Below are 6,205 nucleotides of genomic sequence, written 5' to 3' on the forward strand. Positions count from 1 at the left end.
TATCATTTCTGAGGCTATTTATTCTATTCTGAGGATCTAAGTTTCCTTTTTCTGGTATAATGTCCTTTATCCTAAAGAACTTCCTTTAACTGTGAGGTTTTTTGGTGATAATTTCTCTACGTTTTTTAAAATCTGAAAAAGTTCTATTTCAACAGTCACTCTTTAAGGATATTTTTACTTGATATAAGGGAGATACAGAGGAATATAAAGGATATGGGGAAACATCGAGGACACAAAGGGTATAAGGGGACATAAGGGACATAGGAGATATGGGGAACATAGCAGATATAGGGGCACACAGTAGATACAGGGTGACATAGGAGAAATAGGGGCACGTAGTAGATATAGGATGACATAGGAGATACGGGGGACATAGGAGTATAGGGTGACAGGGGACAGAGGGGGACACAGGGGACATAGGGCACATAGTAGATATGGGGGACATAGGAGAAATAGGGGTACATAGTAGATATAGGGGGACATAGGGGATATGGGGGGACATAGGGGTATAGGGTGACAGGGGACATAGGGGAACATAGAGGCATGTAGGGGGATAGAGGGAGACATATGGGATACAGGGGATATAAGAGATATAGGGAGACATAGAAATAGGGGGACATAGGGGTATAGGGTGACAGGAATACAGGGTGACAGGGGATACAGGGGGACATAGGGGAATGTAGGAGATATGGGGAACATAGGGGGATATAGGGGACACAGGAGATTTAAGGGGACATAGGGGCACATAGGGGAATGTTAGGAGATATAGAGGGACATATGGGATACAGGGGACACAGGGGACATAGGAGATATAGGGGGACATATGGGACATACTGGGAAAATAGAAGATACAGGGTTCTAGATTGAAAGGTCTTTTTGTTTGTTTTCTGCACCTCAACTCTCATTTGTCATTCTCTTCTGATCCCCATAGAGTCTAATAAGAGGTTGGCTGTTGATCAAAGCATTATTTCCCTCTATGTAAAGTGCCACTTTTCCTCTTTTGCTTTCAATATTTGTTTTTGGGCTTTGCTGACCATCTGTTTGATCCTGCTGTGTCTGTGGCAGTGTCCTTATTCTGCTTGGCACCAGCTGTATTCGCAAAGATCTGTCTTCCCACACGTGGATGCGTCCAGCCACGATTCCTTCCAATATTTTGGTCTATCGTCCTCCCTCTTCTCTCCTCCTCTGAAGCCACTGCATGCACATTGGAGTCTGATCTTACTAAGGGTGCCTGCGGCTCTCTTTCTCACATTAGACCATTTCCGCTGCTCTATTCATTATCTACTCCGTCACCTCCGCGTAGCTGTCAAGTCCATGTCATGAATTTGCTATTTCTGATATCGTATTGTTGAATTCTAGATTTTTTCAATTGTTCAGATTTTTCTGCCAACATTTCTGACTTTTTCATTTTTTACAAGCACAGTTATTTGTCTTCACTGAAGATATTTATGACAACGGCTTTAAAATCTTTCATACTTCCCCTGTCAGCCAAGACAAAGTTAACAAGGAATAAATTCACCCTTCTTACTAAAAAACGAAGGATTGTGGTGGAGGGAGAGATATATTGAATAGTTGTTTTTAGCAAGTGGGCCTCAGGCAGCACCAGACAGAAACCACTGGTACGTGCAGCTGACAAGGTGAGCCCTGTATTGGGACTGCTGTCTGCAGAGAAAGAGTTCCGGCTTCAGCGCAGGGTGGAGAAGCCGGTGATCTCCCCGTGTGAAGGGATGGCCCTGGGAGTCCGGGAAGGGTAGGTGACTCATGCTTGCCTGGAGGACCACGAGAGAAGAAAGAACTGTGGCAGGAGGGAGAGAGCTTTGCATATTCTCAGTGGGTCCCCTTGAGTCTTCAGCTGAATACTGAACCGTGTGCAAATGTAAGGGAACTGCCCAACGGTACAGAATAAAATACCAAACGAGAATGAGGGGGAATAACCCGTGAAGCTCACGCGGAACCAAGAATGGCTTTGGGTTCCAACCAGGTAACATGTGGCTCAGGAAGGCCTCGTAATGCAGAGGGGACCGTGTGGAGTATTCAGAATGGCGTTACCCCAGGAGAGGAGCGTGATCAGCCCGAGACTGAGGTCACTCCGATCCCATCTCACAGTGCTTAAAATCAAACATAAATGTACAAGTTGTTCAAAGTCACACAACTCTATCCCAGGAATAAAGCTCAAGAATGGTTTCAGGAATACAAAACCGTCCAGGAGCCAACAAAGAAAATATGCAATGTCTATCAGCCAAAGGGAAATCACCTGGTACAGAAAACAGCAGGCAAACACATCACGTGATGAGAAAAGTCATTGGTTGAAACCGACACACAAATGGCAGATGAAGTAACTCATGGACAAAGACGGAATGTCATTACTGTCACCGTATCCTGTGCTCCAGAAGCTATGAGAACATGGATGATGCTCAGCGGAGACAGGGAAGAAATGAAAAAGACCTAAATCAGACTTTGAGGGACGAATCCTACAGGGTCTGTGAAGAAAATTCACCAGATGAGATTAAGAGCAGATCAGGCACTGAGAAAGAGAAAGTTAATGGACTTGAATACATTTAATAGAAACCATCCAAAATGAAATATGGAGAGAAAACAGACCAGAGAAAATGAGCAGAAAGTTAACTGGGGGATGTCTTCAAATGGCCTAAAATACATGTCATCAGAGTCCCAGAAAGAGAAAGAAAAGAAGACAACAGGACAAAATATTTGAAGAAATAATGACTGAAAATCTCCCATATTTGATTTTTAAAAAACTGTAAACCTGCATGTCCAAGATGCTTAATGAACCCTGAGTCTAAGAGGTCTGAAGGAGGCACATCATAATTACATTGCTTATAGAGGATTATAACAAGATAATCTTAAGATCAGATAAAGACACATGCTACCCACAGGAGAAGGAGGGAAAGGTGAGGCAGATTCCTTATTGGAAATCGGGCAACAGGGGGAGGGGACCAAGGCCCGCAAAGCACTGAGAGAAAAGTGTTGATTCATGATTCTATGCCCAGCAACAAATGGTGTGAAGAAGGTAAAACAACTTTCTCAGACCTACAGAATCTAAAATAATTCATCATCACCAGCATATCAACACTAAGAGATGTTAAAGAAAGTCCTTCAGGGGCGCCTGGGTGGCTCAGTCGGTTAAGCATCCAACTTCGGCTCAGGTCACGATCTCACAATTCATGAGTTCGAGACCCGCATTGGGCTTTGTGCTGACAGCTCAGAGCCTGGAGCCTGCTTCGGATTCTGTGTCTCCCTCTCTCTCTTCTCCTCCCTGGCTTGCGCACTGATCTGTCTCTGTCTCTCTCAAAAATAAAGAAAACATAAAAAAAAAAAAGTCCTCCAGGCAGAAAGAAGATGATGCTGCACAGAGACCTGATGTGAAGACAGAGGTGCGTTCTTGGGGGGCGTCTAACACAGGAAGGACAAAATGCACGAGGATAGCACCACTGAGGCCACAGGCAAGGGAGGGAGCTGTGCCGCTGTGAGGTTACCAAACTGTCATCAAGGGGGAGTGATATTACGTGAAAATGGGCAGTGATAAGTTAAAGCTGTGCATTACAAACCCTGAAGCACGCGTGTGAGCGCGCGCACACACACACACACACACACACACACAATTACAGGGAACCAGGAAAGATATGATTAAATGGAATCATAAAAAATGCTCAAGTTATTCAAAAGAAGGCAGATTAAGAGGAAAAGGGAAATGAAAACCAGATGGACAATAACAAAAAATAGCAAGATCATAGATTTAAGGCCGACTCTACTCAACAGTAGCATTAGATGAAAATGCTCTACAAACCCCAATCGAAAGGCATAATTTGTGAGACTGAGTAAGAAAGCAAGACTCAGCTATGTTCTGCCTGCCCCATATCCACTTTAAATAGAAAGACACAAATAAGGGGCTCCTGGTGGCTCAGTCGGTTAAGAGTCTGACTCTTGATTTCAGCTCAGGTCATGATCGCAGGGTTGTGGGATCGAGCCCCGTGTTGGACTCCACACTCAGTGTGGAGCCTGCTTGGGAGTCTCTCTCTCTCCCTCCCTCAAATAAATAAATAAATATTAAAAAAATTAAAAGAGATTGGAGAACCCTACCACTAACGCTAACTGAAAGAGCTGTAGTAGCTGTGTTATTATGAGCTGAAATAGATTTCTGACCCAGGGACAAAGAAGGTCCCGGTGCAAGTCCTACAGTGTCACTTGTCAAGGGGACATAAGGCCAACGTCTCTGCAGCTAGCCGCCGAGAGTCGTGGTGCATGAAGTACAAGCCCCACCTGCTGTCCTCACCCTGGGGCACCCTGGGCTCTCTCTTCGTTCACGTTCCTTTCTCTGAGGAATATGTCCCACTGACTTAGTCTTTTGCATGTCGGGTGGCGATTTTGAGTCGTGTCCACATTGTGAATGTGGTCTGGAGGCGGTTCTGGATTCTGTTATTTTTTGCCAGTGCTGTGTCTCATTTGGTTCAGCGGGTGGTGATGTCAGCGGCGCTAACCCAGGTCCCTGGGGCCGCAGCTCCAGCCTCCGTTCAGGTCTTGTCCTTGCCCGGTTGCTTCCGGAATGCTGTCTGCATGCGGTCCGGTCAGTCGGGAAGGTGGGCAGGCAGGGGTGCAGATTCCCTGTACATTTCTTCCCCAAACCGCAGTGGCCAAGCTCGGTCAGCCGTGTTGATCTCATTCTCCAGGCCACCAAGACCGGCTTTCCCCTCAGACTGGCTCCCGCACGGCCCGACTGCATGTGGCCCCTGCACGTGGCCCAGCTGGAGGTGGAAAGGAGCGTTCTCTTCTGCGCCGTTTGCTCCTCAGTACCCTCACGAGGCTCCTGTTTGCACTCTGTACAGATTTTCTGGTTGTGTTCTGTGAAGGCGTGAGTGTGGTGTGATCTTACAAAAACCATCACAGGAAGCAGAAGCAGCAGTTACCCGTCCAATTTTAGAACTGCCTCCGGCATGAACTTCACATCCTCTGGGTCACGCTTGGGGACAGTGCACATTTCATCCGCTTCAAAGTCACATGGCTTCGTGGCACTGACGAGAAATACACTGCTGTCTGGCAGGGGACACTGCAGCCTCGTAAAGAGCCATAGTCCGCTGGTCCAGGGCTGGGGCTGGGGTGGGCACCGCGGGGAGAAGGCAGCGACAGAGGGCACCCGGCAGGCCTCTTCCATTTCAGGTTCCGGGTCTCGGCACAACTTCCGGCTCTGGCCGAGGGGCCACGCCCCTCTTCCCTTCAACATCATCCCCTTCCACCCCGACCTGAAGTCTCCGCAGGACCTGCCTGACTTAGTCTCCCCTCCACCTCGTGGCCGCTCCTTGGCCCAGCCCCGTGCTCAGCTCCTTGCCACCTCTATTCCCCTCCACACCCGGAGGCTTCTCCAGACGGCACCCCACTCCTCCCCCACTCAGTGCCCCTCACAGGGCTCTCCCGGCTCCCTCCGGCCCCAGGTGCAGCCCCTCCGGGCCCAGCCCCCACCTGCCTCATCCACCAGGACTATCTCAATGTTCCTTCTTCCCCCAAGAAGCCTGTCCTGACTCCCCAGCATGAGTTAGGGGCCTTCCACTCTCCTTACACTGCCCTTGTCTTCTTCAGCGCTGAAAGCCTGAGACCCAGGTGAGGCAAGCTTCCCTGTCCCAGCCAGACCCGTCACTGGGAAGGGGCACGGAGAGCCACACAGCAGCTCCGCCACGGTCAGGGAGAGTGAGAGGGGCCCCATGCTCTGCTTGCCCCGTGCAGCCCTCCGCTCGGCCCAGCCTGGCCATCTCTAAAGGAGGCCCCACAGACCCCATGGGGTTGTCCAGTGGTCCCACTGAGCTGCCTGGGTGACAGAGTGGGAGGAAGTGAGGAGGGGACCTGGGCCGAGAGCCAAGAGCCTCAGAGTGTGCTGGCCGTGCCACAGCCGAGGGGCTTTGGGGCCTCAGGACCCACACGCAGAGGGGTGCTGCCACCCCATCACCGATGGGACACCCTGGCTGGGGTGGCTCAACAGCTTGGCCAGTCACATGGCTCCAGAGTGGGGAGCAGCCAGCCCCGTGGGATGGAGACGCTCCTGGAATGCTGCAAGCTGGGCCTCGGTCCGACCTCCCCGCCCTTCTCTCAGGAGCAGCTGTGGGGCCCAAGAGCTCTCTCTCTCATTCCAAACACTCGACTTTGCTCCTGTTTGAAGCTGACGGAGCACAGCTCGATGCCCCAGGAAACGCTAGGCTTT

The sequence above is a fragment of the Panthera tigris genome, chromosome E3 (genome assembly GCF_018350195.1).
Source record: "Panthera tigris isolate Pti1 chromosome E3, P.tigris_Pti1_mat1.1, whole genome shotgun sequence".
Lineage (NCBI taxonomy): Eukaryota > Metazoa > Chordata > Mammalia > Carnivora > Felidae > Panthera > Panthera tigris.